This window comes from Cetorhinus maximus, chromosome 1, assembly GCF_964194155.1.
Source record: "Cetorhinus maximus chromosome 1, sCetMax3.hap1.1, whole genome shotgun sequence".
Taxonomy (NCBI): Eukaryota; Metazoa; Chordata; class Chondrichthyes; order Lamniformes; family Cetorhinidae; genus Cetorhinus; species Cetorhinus maximus.
The window spans coordinates 40,728,637-40,744,065 of NC_135879.1; the positions used below are offsets into that span (position 1 = coordinate 40,728,637).

The window sequence follows — 15,429 nt, forward strand, 5'->3', positions numbered from 1 at the left end:
GAAGCAGAGTGGGTTGTTCCAGTGAGTGGCTTCATATTGGAACCACCTACTATATCTGATTTACATCAATGGTTTTGATTCAGGAACTCAATACAAAATGGCCAAATTCACAGATGATACTAACCCAGTTTCAGAGCCCTCCCCTCAGAGGGCACTATAACTGAGCCCCCTGCTGACATGAGCCACTGGTTTCAAAGCCCTCCACTAACACCAGGCACTGACTCCAGGCCCTCCAATCACACTGGGCACTGGTTAAGAGCCACATCACAACACCCCCACGTCACATTGGGCACTGGTGCAACACCCTCTCTTTCTCTGGGCACTGGCACAGGGTATTGACACAGAGCTTCTGCTCACATTGGGCACAAAGTCCTGCCACACAGACGGCACTGGCACAGGCACAGGCACTGCACCCCCCCAGTTCCTGTTCACTTTGTACCCTGGTTCAGAGCCTCATCTCACACTGAGGGGAGCCCTCCCCCAATGCACTGGCACAGAGTGCCCACAGGTCGCACTGGCACAATGTATCCCTCCCCTCACTGGCACTGGCACAGGGATCCCCCGGGCACAAGCACAGAGACGGCTCGTGTTTCATCAATAAAAACTGGACACGGCAGATTCCGCGGAGAATGAAAAACGGAATCAGAGCTCGATCCGCACCTGTTTCTCGACGATTGCCTGGAGGATGAACTGCCTCTCACAGTTGGAGAGCGGAGGTTCCCTCATTTCCAAACGGCAGCAAGCTGGAGATTTAACAGAAAAGAACCGAGCGGCGCCTTTATGACATCATCACCCTGCGACCGGAAGCTGGTCAGAGCGGTCAGTCGCAGAGTGAGCAGCAGCTGGAGTGCCAGACCTGCTGAGTTTTTCGAGGTATTTCTGTTCTGTTTTTGTGCTGGGGATGGAGAGGCTACGGATGGAGGGGATGGGGCCGGGCGAACTGGGGCTAGGGATGGAGGGGATGGGGCCGGGGGAACTGGAACTGGGGCCGGGGCCGGGGGAACTGGGGCTGGGGCCGGGGGAACTGGAACTGGGGCTGGGGCCGGGGGAACTGGAACTGGGGCTGGGGCCGGGGGAACTGGAACTGGGTCTGGGGCCGGGGGAACTGGAACTGGGGCTGGGGCCGGGGGAACTGGAACTGGGGCTGGGGCCGGGGGAACTGGAACTGGGGCTGGGGCCGGGGGAACTGGAACTGGGGCTGGGGCCGGGGGAACTGGAACTGGGGCTGGGGCCGGGGGAACTGGAACTGGGGCTGGGGCCGGGGGAACTGGAACTGGGGCTGGGGCCGGGGGAACTGGGGCTGGGGCCGGGGGAACTGGGGTTGGGGCCGGGGGAACTGGGGCTGGGGCCGGGGGAACTGGGGCTGGGGCCGGGGGAACTGTGGTTGGAGGAACTGGGTCCGGGGGAACTGTGGTTGGAGGAACTGGGTCCGGGGGAACTGTGGTTGGAGGAACTGGGTCCGGGGGAACTGTGGTTGGAGGAACTGGGTCCGGGGGAACTGTGGTTGGAGGAACTGGGTCCGGGGGAACTGGGGCTGGAGGAACTGGGTCCGGGGGAACTGGGGCTGGAGGAACTGGGGCTGGAGGAACTGGGGCTGGGGCTGGAGGAACTGGGTCTGGGGCTGGAGGAACTGGGTCTGGGGCTGGAGGAACTCGGTCTGGAGGCGCTGGGGCTGGCGGAACTGGGGCTGGAGGAGCTGGAGGGGGAGGGGCTGGAGGGGATGGAGCTGGAGGAGGAGGCACTGGGGCTGGAGGCGCTGGGGCTGGAGGTGCTGGGGCTAGAGGAGCTGGGGCTGGGGCTGGAGGAATTGGAGCTGGAGCGGAGGCTGGAGGAGCTGGGGCTGGAGGGTCTAGGGATGGAGGGGTTTGAGCTGGAGGAGGAGAGGCCGGAGCTGGAGGAGGAGGAGGAGCTGGGGCAGGAGCTGGAGGGGTTGGCACTGGAGCTGGGGCTGGTGGAGCTGGGGCTGGTGGAGCTGCGGCAAGAGGAACTGGAGGAGCTGGGGCTGGATCAGCGGTGGCTGGAGGGGTTGGGCCTGGAGGAGCTGGGGCTGGAGGAGCTGGGGCTGGAGGAGCTGGGGCTGGAGGAGCTGGGGCTGGAGGAGCTGGGGCTGGAGGAGCTGGGGCTGGAGCTGGAGGGGCTGGAGGAGCTGGGGCTGGAGCTGGGGCTGGAGCTGGAGGGGCTGGTAGAGCTGGGGCTGGAGGGACTGGTGGAGCTGGGGCTGGAGGAGCTGGGGCTGGAGGAGCTGGGGCTGGAGGAGGAGGGGGGGCTGGAGGAGCTGGGGCTGGAGGAGGAGGGGGGGCTGGAGGAGGAGGGGCTGGAGGAGGAGGAGGAGGGGCTGGAGGAGGAGGAGGAGGGGCTGGAGGAGGAGGAGGAGGGGCTGGAGGAGGAGGAGGAGGGGCTGGAGGAGGAGGGGCTGGAGGAGGAGGAGGGGCTGGAGGAGGAGGAGGAGGGGCTGGAGGGGTTGGCACTGGAGCTGGGGCTGGAGGAGCTGGGGCTGGAGCAGCGGGGCCTGGAGGAGCTGGGGCTGGAGCAGCGGGGCCTGGAGGAGCTGGGGCTGGAGGGGTTGGCACTGGAGCTGGGGCTGGCGGAGCTGGGGCTGGAGGAACTGGAGGAGCGGCGGCTGGAGCAGTGGCGGCTGGAGGGGTTGGGCCTGGAGGGGTTGGGCCTGGAGGAGCTGGGCCTGGAGGAGCTGGGCCTGGAGGGGCTGGGGCTGGGCCTGGAGGGGCTGGGGCTGGAGCTGGAGGGGTTGGCAGTGGAGCTGGAGGAGCAGGGGCTGGTGGAGCTGGGGCTGGAGGAACTGGAGGAGCGGCGGCTGGGGCTGGTGCAGTCATAGGTAGTTTGTAGGGGCTGGGGCTGTCTGAGGTAGTGGGCAGGGGCTGGAGGGGCTGGGGCTGTCTGAGGTAGTGGGCAGGAGCTGGGACTGGGGCTTTCTGAGATAGTGGGCAGGAGCTCTGACTGGGGCTGCCTGTGGTAGTGGGCAGGATCTGGGACTGTCTGAAATAGTGGGCAGGAGCTAGCACTGGGGCCATCTGAGATAGTGGGCAGGAGCTGGGACTGGGGCTGTTTGAGATAGTGGGCAGGAGCTGGGATTGGGGTTGCCTGTGGTGTTGGGCAGGAGCTGGGACTGGAGCTGCCTGTGGTAGTGGGCAGGATCTGGGACTGTCTGAAATAGTGGGCAGGAGCTGGCACTGGGGCTGCCTGTGGTAGTGGGCAGGAGCTGGGACTGGGGCTGTCTGAGATAGTAGGCAGGAGCTGGGACTGGGGTTGGGGCTCTCTGAGGTAGTTCGCAGGGGCTGGAGGCCTGGGGCTGGAGCTCTCTGAGGTAGTGGGCGGGGGCTGGAGGAGCTGCAGCTAGGGCTCTCTGAGGTTGTGGGCAGGGGCTCTCTGAGGTAGTGGGTGGTGGCTGGAGGAGCTGGGCCTGGTGCTGTTTGAGGTAGTGGGCAGAGGCTGTTTCATGAAGTACCACATAGTAGGCTAGTTAGCAAAATTGAATTCAATGGGTTAAGAGGGACAATTGTAGTATGTATACAAAATAGATTTAGGGATAGAAAACAGACAGTTGTGGAGGATGGCTACTTTTCAGACTAGAGGTGGGTTTTACAGAAGAGCTCCCAAGGTTCAGAGGACCACTGCTCTTTTTGATATACATTAATGACTTGGACTGGGGGTAGAGGGCACAATTTCAAAACTTGCACATGGCACAAAACTTCCCAGTGTAATAAATAGTCAGGAAGATAGCAGTCGACCTCAAGGAGGCATAAACAGGCAGATGAAATGGGTGGACACTGGCAGATGAAATTTAACACAGAAAAGCACGAGGTGATACCTTTTGGTCGCAAGAGGACGGATAATGCAAGCTGATTGATACATTTTTAAAGGGGGCGGAAGAAGAGAGACAGACCTGGGACATTTGTGTACAAGTCGTTGTAGGTGGCGAGACAGGTTAACAGAGTTAATAAAGCAAATGGGATCTTGGAATTTACAAGTAGAGGTACAAAAGCCAGGAAGTTATGCTAACCCTAAATAAAGCACTAGTTTGGGGAAAAAAAATAGGGCAAAGAGAGGCCGAGTGGGACTCACTGGCTTGCTGTTTGAAAAAGCTGGCATAAACTCAATGGGCCAAATTGCCTCCTTTGTGATTTGCAATTTTATTTTTAAGGCAATATTATGAGAGCAATAGAAATATTCTCAAACCTAGCAATCCCAATCCCATCGTCATCCTCACCCCACTTTAACTGGTTTTCAAATATGACAACTAGTCACATTTCAAAAGCCCACTTATGTACAACTTCAGAAGTTGACCAGTCATTTATCTCAGCTGCCATATTTAACTATAAAAGCTACAGTGACTACACTGCAAAATTAATTAATGGATTGTGAACCACTTTGGGGCATCCAGAGGATGTTATACAAGTGCAGGTTCTTTGTTTGTTGAAACAACAATTAACAGAGCTTCAGAATGAGGATACTGCCTCTTAAATCTCCCAGGCTTCTTCAGGGATAAGTCACGTGAACTGTGGAAAACTCCATGACGTGATCTGGGATTTAATGGAACCACCAGAATGGACATGATGGCAGGGATGCCTTGGAGAATCAGGCCGGGGGTGGGGGGGGGGGCAGGGTAACCGATGCCTTGGAGAATCAGGCCGGGGGTGGGAGGGTGGGGGCAGAGGTTACCCGCTTCCAATTGCTGGTGTTGGGAAAACTATCCTCAAATTAGTTTGAAGCGGGATGGGAAAATGGGAATCCCACTCGTTTGTGGTGGGATGTCAATTAGGCTCAATATAAACCACTTAAAGCCAATTACCCGATCCCAGCACAATTTCACGGTGGCTCAAATCTTATCGAGTTTGCCAGCAGCCTGCCAGAAAGGTCTTTCATTGATCGCGTGGGAGGCCCAATACTGGCCAGTTAGGTGCCTGGTTGCACTTATATTGCATTAGGCCTGTCGCACAGAGCGATGCTGGGTTCCCACTGGTTCTCCAACCAGTGAGAGGGGTCTCCTGTCACAGGAATTAAATTCCACCCATGGTGTAGTTACAATTGCTAAAATCATCCAGAAAAGTTCCATGTTAAGGACTTCTGGTTAAGCTGAATGATGTGTGGATTCAGGGTAATTCTTTGAAAATGATAAGAAATAGTTGAAAAGTAGAAAACAACAACAGGAATCTCTGTATTGGAAGAGTTATATTGGCATGGGGAAGCAGAGTGGGTTGCTCCAGTGAGTGGCTTCATACTGGAACCACTTACTATATCTGATTCACATCAATGGCTTTGATTCAGGAACTCAATACAAAATGGCCAAATTCACAGATGATACTAACCCAGTTTCAGAGCCCTCCCCTCAGAGGGCACTACAACTGAGCCCCCTGCTGACATGAGCCACTGGTTTCAAAGCCCTCCACTAACACCAGGCACTGACTCCAAGCCCTCCAATCACACTGGGCACTGGTTAAGAGCCACATCACAAAACCCCCACGTCACATTGGGCACTGGTGCAACACCCTCTCTTACTCTGGGCACTGGCACAGGGTATTGACACAGAGCTTCTGCTCACATTGGGCACACAGACGGCACAGGCACAGGCACTGCACCCCCCCAGTTCCTGCTCACTTTGTACCCTGGTTCAGAGCCTCAGCTCACACTGAGGGGAGCTCTCCCCCAATGCACTGGCACAGAGTGCCCACAGGTCGCACTGGCACAATGTATCCCTCCCCTCACTGGCATTGGCACAGGGATCCCCCGGGCACAAGCACAGAGACGGCTCGTGTTTCATCAATAAAAACTGGACACGGCAGATTCCGCGGAGAATGAAAAACGGAATCAGAGCTCGATCCGCACCTGTTTCTCGACGATTGCCTGGAGGATGAACTGCCTCTCACAGTTGGAGAGCGGAGGTTCCCTCATTTCCAAACGGCAGCAAGCTGGAGATTTAACAGAAAAGAACCGAGCGGCGCCTTTATGACATCATCACCCTGCGACCGGAAGCTGGTCAGAGCGGTCAGTCGCAGAGTGAGCAGCAGCTGGAGTGCCAGACCTGCTGAGTTTTTCGAGGTATTTCTGTTCTGTTTTTGTGCTGGGGATGGAGAGGCTAGGGATGGAGGGGATGGGGATGGGGCCGGGCGAACTGGGGCTAGGGATGGAGGGGATGGGGCCGGGGGAACTGGAACTGGGGCCGGGGCCGGGGGAACTGGGGCTGGGGCCGGGGGAACTGGAACTGGGGCTGGGGCCGGGGGAACTGGAACTGGGTCTGGGGCCGGGGGAACTGGAACTGGGGCTGGGGCCGGGGGAACTGGAACTGGGGCTGGGGCCGGGGGAACTGGGGCTGGGGCCGGGGGAACTGGGGCTGGGGCCGGGGGAACTGGGGCTGGGGCCGGGGGAACTGGGGCTGGGGCCGGGGGAACTGGGGCTGGGGCTGGGGCCGGGGGAACTGTGGTTGGAGGAACTGGGTCCGGGGGAACTGTGGTTGGAGGAACTGGGTCCGGGGGAACTGTGGTTGGAGGAACTGGGTCCGGGGGAACTGTGGTTGGAGGAACTGGGTCCGGGGGAACTGTGGTTGGAGGAACTGGGTCCGGGGGAACTGTGGTTGGAGGAACTGGGTCCGGGGGAACTGGGGCTGGAGGAACTGGGTCCGGGGGAACTGGGGCTGGAGGAACTGGGGCTGGAGGAACTGGGTCTGGGGCTGGAGGAACTGGGTCTGGGGCTGGAGGAACTGGGTCTGGGGCTGGAGGAACTCGGTCTGGAGGCGCTGGGGCTGGAGGAACTGGGGCTGGAGGAGCTGGAGGGGGAGGGGCTGGAGGGGATGGAGCTGGAGGAGGAGGCACTGGGGCTGGAGGCGCTGGGGCTGGAGGTGCTGGGGCTAGAGGAGCTGGGGCTGGGGCTGGAGGAATTGGAGCTGGAGCGGAGGCTGGAGGAGCTGGGGCTGGAGGGTCTAGGGATGGAGGGGTTTGAGCTGGAGGAGGAGAGGCCGGAGCTGGAGGAGGAGGAGGAGCTGGGGCAGGAGCTGGAGGGGTTGGCACTGGAGCTGGGGCTGGTGGAGCTGGGGCTGGAGGGGCTGGTGGAGCTGCGGCAAGAGGAACTGGAGGAGCTGGGGCTGGATCAGCGGTGGCTGGAGGGGTTGGGCCTGGAGGAGCTGGGGCTGGAGGAGCTGGGGCTGGAGGAGCTGGGGCTGGAGGAGCTGGGGCTGGAGGAGCTGGGGCTGGAGCTGGAGGGGCTGGAGCTGGAGGAGCTGGGGCTGGAGCTGGAGGGGCTGGGGCTGGAGCTGGAGGGGCTGGTAAAGCTGGGGCTGGAGGGACTGGTGGAGCTGGGGCTGGAGGAGGAGGGGGGGCTGGAGGAGGAGGGGCTGGAGGAGGAGGAGGAGGAGGGGCTGGAGGAGGAGGAGGAGGGGCTGGAGGAGGAGGAGGAGGGGCTGGAGGAGGAGGAGGAGGGGCTGGAGGAGGAGGAGGAGGGGCTGGAGGAGGAGGAGGAGGGGCTGGAGGGGTTGGCACTGGAGCTGGGGCTGGAGGAGCTGGGGCTGGAGCAGCGGGGCCTGGAGGAGCTGGGGCTGGAGCAGCGGGGCCTGGAGGAGCTGGGGCTGGAGGGGTTGGCACTGGAGCTGGGGCTGGAGGAGCGGCGGCTGGAGCAGTGGCGGCTGGAGGGGTTGGGCCTGGAGGGGTTGGGCCTGGAGGAGCTGGGCCTGGAGGGGCTGGGGCTGGGCCTGGAGGGGCTGGGGCTGGAGCTGGAGGGGTTGGCACTGGCGCTGGAGGAGCAGGGGCTGGTGGAGCTGGGGCTGGAGGAACTGGAGGAGCGGCGGCTGGGGCTGGTGCAGTCATAGGTAGTTTGTAGGGGCTGGGGCTGTCTGAGGTAGTGGGCAGGGGCTGGGGCTGTCTGAGGTAGTGGGCAGGAGCTGGGACTGGGGCTTTCTGAGATAGTGGGCAGGAGCTCTGACTGGGGCTGCCTGTGGTAGTGGGCAGGATCTGGGACTGTCTGAAATAGTGGGCAGGAGCTGGCACTGGGGCCATCTGAGATAGTGGGCAGGAGCTGGGACTGGGGCTGTTTGAGATAGTGGGCAGGAGCTGGGATTGGGGTTGCCTGTGGTGTTGGGCAGGAGCTGGGACTGGAGCTGCCTGTGGTAGTGGGCAGGATCTGGGACTGTCTGAAATAGTGGGCAGGAGCTGGCACTGGGGCTGCCTGTGGTAGTGGGCAGGAGCTGGGACTGGGGCTGTCTGAGATAGTAGGCAGGAGCTGGGACTGGGGTTGGGGCTCTCTGAGGTAGTTCGCAGGGGCTGGAGGCCTGGGGCTGGAGCTCTCTGAGGTAGTGGGCGGGGGCTGGAGGAGCTGCAGCTAGGGCTCTCTGAGGTTGTGGGCAGGGGCTCTCTGAGGTAGTGGGTGGTGGCTGGAGGAGCTGGGCCTGGTGCTGTTTGAGGTAGTGGGCAGAGGCTGTTTCATGAAGTACCACATAGTAGGCTAGTTAGCAAAATTGAATTCAATGGGTTAAGAGGGACAATTGTAGTATGTATACAAAATAGATTTAGGGATAGAAAACAGACAGTTGTGGAGGATGGCTACTTTTCAGACTAGAGGTGGGTTTTACAGAAGAGCTCCCAAGGTTCAGAGGACCACTGCTCTTTTTGATATACATTAATGACTTGGACTGGGGGTAGAGGGCACAATTTCAAAACTTGCACATGGCACAAAACTTCCCAGTGTAATAAATAGTCAGGAAGATAGCAGTCGACCTCAAGGAGGCATAAACAGGCAGATGAAATGGGTGGACACTGGCAGATGAAATTTAACACAGAAAAGCACGAGGTGATACCTTTTGGTCGCAAGAGGACGGATAATGCAAGCTGATTGATACATTTTTAAAGGGGGCGGAAGAAGAGAGACAGACCTGGGACATTTGTGTACAAGTCGTTGTAGGTGGCGAGACAGGTTAACAGAGCTAATAAAGCAAATGGGATCTTGGAATTTACAAGTAGAGGTATAAAAGCCAGGAAGTTATGCTAACCCTACATAAAGCACTAGTTTGGGGAAAAAAAATAGGGCAAAGAGAGGCCGAGTGGGACTCACTGGCTTGCTGTTTGAAAAAGCTGGCATAAACTCAATGGGCCAAATTGCCTCCTTTGTGATTTGCAATTTTATTTTTAAGGCAATATTATGAGAGCAATAGAAATATTCTCAAACCTAGCAATCCCAATCCCATCGTCATCCTCACCCCACTTTAACTGGTTTTCAAATATGACAACTAGTCACATTTCAAAAGCCCACTTATGTACAACTTCAGAAGTTGACCAGTCATTTATCTCAGCTGCCATATTTAACTATAAAAGCTACAGTGACTACACTGCAAAATTAATTAATGGATTGTGAACCACTTTGGGGCATCCAGAGGATGTTATACAAGTGCAGGTTCTTTGTTTGTTGAAACAACAATTAACAGAGCTTCAGAATGAGGATACTGCCTCTTAAATCTCCCAGGCTTCTTCAGGGATAAGTCACGTGAACTGTGGAAAACTCCATGACGTGATCTGGGATTTAATGGAACCACCAGAATGGACATGATGGCAGGGATGCCTTGGAGAATCAGGCCGGGGGTGGGGGGGGGGGCAGGGTAACCGATGCCTTGGAGAATCAGGCCGGGGGTGGGAGGGTGGGGGCAGAGGTTACCCGCTTCCAATTGCTGGTGTTGGGAAAACTATCCTCAAATTAGTTTGAAGCGGGATGGGAAAATGGGAATCCCACTCGTTTGTGGTGGGATGTCAATTAGGCTCAATATAAACCACTTAAAGCCAATTACCCGATCCCAGCACAATTTCACGGTGGCTCAAATCTTATCGAGTTTGCCAGCAGCCTGCCAGAAAGGTCTTTCATTGATCGCGTGGGAGGCCCAATACTGGCCAGTTAGGTGCCTGGTTGCACTTATATTGCATTAGGCCTGTCGCACAGAGCGATGCTGGGTTCCCACTGGTTCTCCAACCAGTGAGAGGGGTCTCCTGTCACAGGAATTAAATTCCACCCATGGTGTAGTTACAATTGCTAAAATCATCCAGAAAAGTTCCATGTTAAGGACTTCTGGTTAAGCTGAATGATGTGTGGATTCAGGGTAATTCTTTGAAAATGATAAGAAATAGTTGAAAAGTAGAAAACAACAACAGGAATCTCTGTATTGGAAGAGTTATATTGGCATGGGGAAGCAGAGTGGGTTGCTCCAGTGAGTGGCTTCATACTGGAACCACTTACTATATCTGATTCACATCAATGGCTTTGATTCAGGAACTCAATACAAAATGGCCAAATTCACAGATGATACTAACCCAGTTTCAGAGCCCTCCCCTCAGAGGGCACTACAACTGAGCCCCCTGCTGACATGAGCCACTGGTTTCAAAGCCCTCCACTAACACCAGGCACTGACTCCAGGCCCTCCAATCACACTGGGCACTGGTTAAGAGCCACATCACAAAACCCCCACGTCACATTGGGCACTGGTGCAACACCCTCTCTTACTCTGGGCACTGGCACAGGGTATTGACACAGAGCTTCTGCTCACATTGGGCACACAGACGGCACTGGCACAGGCACAGGCACTGCACCCCCCCTAGTTCCTGCTCACTTTGTACCCCGGTTCAGAGCCTCAGCTCACACTGAGGGGAGCTCTCCCCCAATGCACTGGCACAGAGTGCCCACAGGTCGCACTGGCACAATGTATCCCTCCCCTCACTGGCATTGGCACAGGGATCCCCCGGGCACAAGCACAGAGACGGCTCGTGTTTCATCAATAAAAACTGGACACGGCAGATTCCGCGGAGAATGAAAAACGGAATCAGAGCTCGATCCGCACCTGTTTCTCGACGATTGCCTGGAGGATGAACTGCCCCTCTCAGTTGGAGAGCGGAGTTTCCCTCATTTCCAAACGGCAGCAACCTGGAGATTTAACAGAAAATAACCGAGCGGCGCCTTTATGACATCATCACCCTGCGACCAGAAGCTGGAAGCTGGTCAGAGCGGTCAGTCGCAGAGTGAGCAGCAGCTGGAGTGCCAGACCTGCTGAGTTTTTCCAGGTATTTCTGTTCTGTTTTTGTGCTGGGGATGGGGCCGGGCGAACTGAGGCTAGGGATGGAGGGGATGGGGCCGGGCGAACTGGGGCTAGGGATGGAGGGGATGGGGCCGGGGGAACTGGGGCTGGGGCTGGGGCCGGAGGAACTGGGGCTGGGGGAACTGTGGTTGGGGGAACTGTGGTTGGAGGAACTGGGGCCGGAGGAACTGGAGGAACTGGGTCTGGGGCTGGGTCTAGAGGCGCTGGGGCTGGAGGGACTGGGGCTGGAGCTGGAGGAGCTGGGGCTAGAGGAGCTGGAGGGGGAGGGGCTGGAGGAGCTGGGGCTGGAGGGGATGGAGCTGGAGGAGGAGGGACTGGAGGTGGAGGAGCTGGGGCTGGAGGGTCTAGGGATGGAGGGGTTGGAGCTGGAGGAGGAGGAGCTGGGGCTGGAGGGGCTGGTGGAGCTGGGGCTGGAGGGGCTGGTGGAGCTGGGGCTGGAGGAACTGGAGGAGCGGCGGCTGGAGCTGCGGTGGCTGGAGGGGTTGGGGTTGGAGGAGGAGGGGGGCCTGGAGGAACTGGGCCTGGAGGAACTGGGCCTGGAGGAGGAGGGGCTGGAGGAGGAGGGGGGGCTGGAGGAGGAGGGGGGGCTGGAGGAGGAGGAGGGGCTGGAGGAGGAGGGGGGGCTGGAGGAGGAGGGGGGGCTGGAGGAGGAGGAGCGGCTGGTGGAGCAGGGGCTGGAGGGGCTGAAGGAGTGGCGGCTGGATGAGCTGGGGCTGGAGGGGCTGGTGGAGCTGGGGCTGGAGGGGCTGGTGGAGCTGGGGCTGGAGGAACTGGAGGAGTGGCGGCTGGAGGGGCTGGTGGAGCTGGGGCTGGAGGGGCTGGTGGAGCTGGGGCTGGAGGAACTGGAGGAGTGGCGGCAGGGGCTGGTGCAGTCATAGGTAGTTTGTAGGGGCTGGGGCTGTCTGAGATAGTGGGCAGGAGCTCTGACTGGGGCTGCCTGTGGTAGTGGGCAGGACCTGGGACTGGAGTTGCCTGTGGTCGTGGGCAGGATCTGGGACTGTCTGAAATAGTGGGCAGGAGCTGTGGCTGGAGCTGTCTGAGATAGTGGGCAGGAGCTGGGACTGGGGTTACCTGTGGTGTTGGGCAGGAGCTGGGACTGGAGCTGGCACTGGGGCTGCCTGTGGTAGTGGGCAGGAGCTGGGACTGGGGCTGTCTGAGATAGTAGGCAGGAGCTGGGACTGGAATTGCCTGTGGTGTTGGGCAGGAGCTGGCACTGGGGCTGCCTGTGGTAGTGGGCAGGAGCTGGGACTGTCTGAGATAGTAGGCAGGAGCTGGGACTGGGGTTGCCTGAGATAGTGGGCAGGAGCTGGGACTGGAATTGCCTGTGGTGTTGGGCAGGAGCTGGGACTGGAGCTGCCTGTGGTAGTGGGCAGGATCTGGGACTGTCTGAAATAGTGGGCAGGTGCTGGCACTGGGGCTGCCTGTGGTAGTGGGCAGGAGCTGGGACTGGGGCTGTCTGGTATAGTAGGCAGGAGCTGGGACTGGGGTTGGGGCTCTCTGAGGTAGTTCGCAGGGGCTGGAGGCCTGGGGCTGGAGCTCTCTGAGGTAGTGGGCGGGGGCTGGAGGAGCTGCAGCTAGGGCTCTCTGAGGTTGTGGGCAGGGGCTCTCTGAGGTAGTGGGCGGTGGCTGGAGGAGCTGGGCCTGGGGCTGTTTCATGAAGTACCACATAGTAGGCTAGTTAGCAAAATTGAATTCAATGGGTTAAGAGGGACAATTGTAGTATGTATACAAAATAGATTTAGGGATAGAAAACAGACAGTTGTGGAGGATGAGTACTTTTCAGACTGGAGGTGGGTTTTACAGAAGAGCTCCCAAGGTTCAGAGGACCACTGCTCTTTTTGATATACATTAATGACTTGGACTGGGGGTAGAGGGCACAATTTCAAAACTTGCACATGGCACAAAACTTCCCAGTGTAATAAATAGTCAGGAAGATAGCAGTCGACCTCAAGGAGGCATAAACAGGCAGATGAAATGGGTGGACACTGGCAGATGAAATTTAACACAGAAAAGCACGAGGTGATACCTTTTGGTCGCAAGAGGACGGATAATGCAAGCTGATTGATACATTTTTAAAGGGGGCGGAAGAAGAGAGACAGACCTGGGACATTTGTGTACAAGTCGTTGTAGGTGGCGAGACAGGTTAACAGAGTTAATAAAGCAAATGGGATCTTGGAATTTACAAGCAGAGGTATAAAAGCCAGGAAGTTATGCTAACCCTACATAAAGCACTAGTTTGGGGAAAAAAAATAGGGCAAAGAGAGGCCGAGTGGGACTCACTGGCTTGCTGTTTGAAAAAGCTGGCATAAACTCAATGGGCCAAATTGCCTCCTTTGTGATTTGCAATTTTATTTTTAAGGCAATATTATGAGAGCAATAGAAATATTCTCAAACCTAGCAATCCCAATCCCATCGTCATCCTCACCCCACTTTAACTGGTTTTCAAATATGACAACTAGTCACATTTCAAAAGCCCACTTATGTACAACTTCAGAAGTTGACCAGTCATTTATCTCAGCTGCCATATTTAACTATAAAAGCTACAGTGACTACACTACAAAATTAATTAATGGATTGTGAACCACTTTGGGGCATCCAGAGGATGTTATACAAGTGCAGGTTCTTTGTTTGTTGAAACAACAATTAACAGAGCTTCAGAATGAGGATACTGCCTCTTAAATCTCCCAGGCTTCTTCAGGGATAAGTCACGTGAACTGTGGAAAACTCCATGACGTGATCTGGGATTTAATGGAACCACCAGAATGGACATGATGGCAGGGATGCCTTGGAGAATCAGGCCGGGGGTGGGAGGGGCGGGGGGCAGAGGTTACCCCCTTCCAATTGCTGGTGTTGAGAAAACGATCCTCAAATTAGTTTGAAGCGGGATGGGAAAATGGGAATCCCACTCGTTTGCGGTGGGATGTCAATTAGGCTCAATATAAACCACTTAAAGCCAATTACCCGATCCCAGCACAATTTCACGGTGGCTCAAATCTTATCGAGTTTGCCAGCAGCCTACCAGAAAGGTCTTTCATTGATCGCGTGGGAGGCCCAATACTGGCCAGTTAGGTGCCTGGTTGCACTTATATTGCATTAGGCCTGTCGCACAGAGCGATGCTGGGTTCCCACTGGTTCTCCAACCAGTGAGAGGGGTCTCCTGTCACAGGAATTAAATTCCACCCATGGTGTAGTTACAATTGCTAAAATCATCCAGAAAAGTTCCATGTTAAGGACTTCTGGTTAAGCTGAATGATGTGTGGATTCAGGGTAATTCTTTGAAAATGATAAGAAATAGTTGAAAAGTAGAAAACAACAACAGGAATCTCTGTATTGGAAGAGTTATATTGGCATGGGGAAGCAGAGTGGGTTGCTCCAGTGAGTGGCTTCATACTGGAACCACTTACTATATCTGATTTACATCAATGGCTTTGATTCAGGAACTCAATACAAAATGGCCAAATTCACAGATGATACTAACCCAGTTTCAGAGCCCTCCCCTCAGAGGGCACTATAACTGAGCCCCCTGCTGACATGAGCCACTGGTTTCAAAGCGCTCCACTAACACCAGGCACTGACTCCAAGCCCTCCAATCACACTGGGCACTGGTTAAGAGCCACATCACAAAACCCCCACGTCACATTGGGCACTGGTGCAACACCCTCTCTTACTCTGGGCACTGGCACAGGGTATTGACACAGAGCTTCTGCTCACATTGGGCACACAGACGGCACTGGCACAGGCACAGGCACTGCACCCCCCCAGTTCCTGCTCACTTTGTACCCTGGTTCAGAGCCTCAGCTCACACTGAGGGGAGCCCTCCCCCAGTGCACTGGCACAGAGTGCCCACAGGTCACACTGGCACAATGTATCCCTCCCCTCACTGGCATTGGCACAGGGATCCCCCGGGCACAAGCACAGACGGCTCGTGTTTCATCAATAAAAACTGGACACGGCAGATTCCGCGGAGAATGAAAAACGGAATCAGAGCTCGATCCGCACCTGTTTCTCGACGATTGCCTGGAGGATGAACTGCCTCTCTCAGTTGGAGAGCGGAGTTTCCCTCATTTCCAAACGGCAGCAACCTGGAGATTTAACAGAAAATAACCGAGCGGCGCCTTTATGACATCATCACCCTGCGACCAGAAGCTGGAAGCTGGTCAGAGCGGTCAGTCGCAGAGTGAGCAGCAGCTGGAGTGCCAGACCTGCTGAGTTTTTCCAGGTATTTCTGTTCTGTTTTTGTGCTGGGGATGGGGATGGGTCCGGGCGAACTGGGGCTAGGGATGGAGGGGATGGGGCCGGGCGAACTGGGGCTAGGGATGGAGGGGATGGGGATGGGGCCGGGGGAACTGGGGCTG

At 56.8% G+C, this 15,429-nt stretch overlaps 1 protein-coding gene across 2 annotated transcripts in view; it reads right to left on the minus strand.

Annotated features, from left to right (window-relative positions):
• exosc9 (exosome component 9) overlaps nt 1-15,198 on the minus strand; it is a 101,219-nt gene extending 86,021 nt beyond the window's left edge. Inside the window, exon 1 of one of the 2 annotated variants that reach the window (XM_078540130.1) lies at nt 15,074-15,198. The gene's annotated coding sequence lies outside the window, so the exon portion shown is untranslated. Of the gene's footprint in view, nt 1-10,819; nt 10,939-15,073 lie in introns of those variants that run through there. The other variant, XM_078540121.1, reaches the window with a different exon arrangement.
• Between the last annotated feature and the right edge of the window lie 231 nt (nt 15,199-15,429).